This window comes from Sinocyclocheilus anshuiensis, unplaced genomic scaffold (genome assembly GCF_001515605.1).
Source record: "Sinocyclocheilus anshuiensis isolate Anshui unplaced genomic scaffold, SAMN03320099.WGS_v1.1 scaffold283, whole genome shotgun sequence".
NCBI classification, from domain to species: Eukaryota; Metazoa; Chordata; class Actinopteri; order Cypriniformes; family Cyprinidae; genus Sinocyclocheilus; species Sinocyclocheilus anshuiensis.
In genome coordinates, this window is record NW_015549605.1 from 881,581 (window position 1) to 882,154 (window position 574).

General features: G+C 25.1%; 1 protein-coding gene across 1 annotated transcript in view; it reads right to left on the minus strand.

Annotated features, from left to right (window-relative positions):
• LOC107658807 (myotubularin-related protein 5-like) overlaps nt 1-574 on the minus strand; it is a 67,244-nt gene that overhangs the window by 41,413 nt on the left and 25,257 nt on the right. The gene's annotated exons all lie outside the window — the stretch shown is intronic.

The window sequence follows — 574 nt, forward strand, 5'->3', positions numbered from 1 at the left end:
ATAATGTACAGTATTTGAAAAATAATGTGTTTTTTGAACATTAAAGCATGTCAACATATTCTGTTACACCAAATATACAAAATAATGATCTTTAAAAAAGCATCATATGACCCCTTTAAGATCATATATATATATATTCCCCCCCACTAAGTTGCTACAGCAACAGTTCTCATTTTCATTTAGTTTAACTTGTTAATTAAAATTGAAATAATAATGAATAACAACAGTATATATTTACCAAAAAAAACCTGAAAAAAAATACTACACAAAATTTTTTTATACAAATGACAAATGCATACAACAAAATTACTAAAACTTTAAGTAAAATTAAAATAATATGGAAAATATAAAAATGAAAATTACTTAAAAATATTAATAAAAACTACAATATTATCTCAATGAACACATCTCAAAGCCCCATTCATCTTCATTATAAGGAAAATGAGTAGCCTGGATGTTCTTCAAATCATCTTTTTGTGTTTTAGAGAAAAAAGATGATATAAGATTTTAAAGGGGTCATATGATGCGATTTCAAGTTTTCCTTTCTCTTTGGAGTGTTACAAGCTGTTCGTGA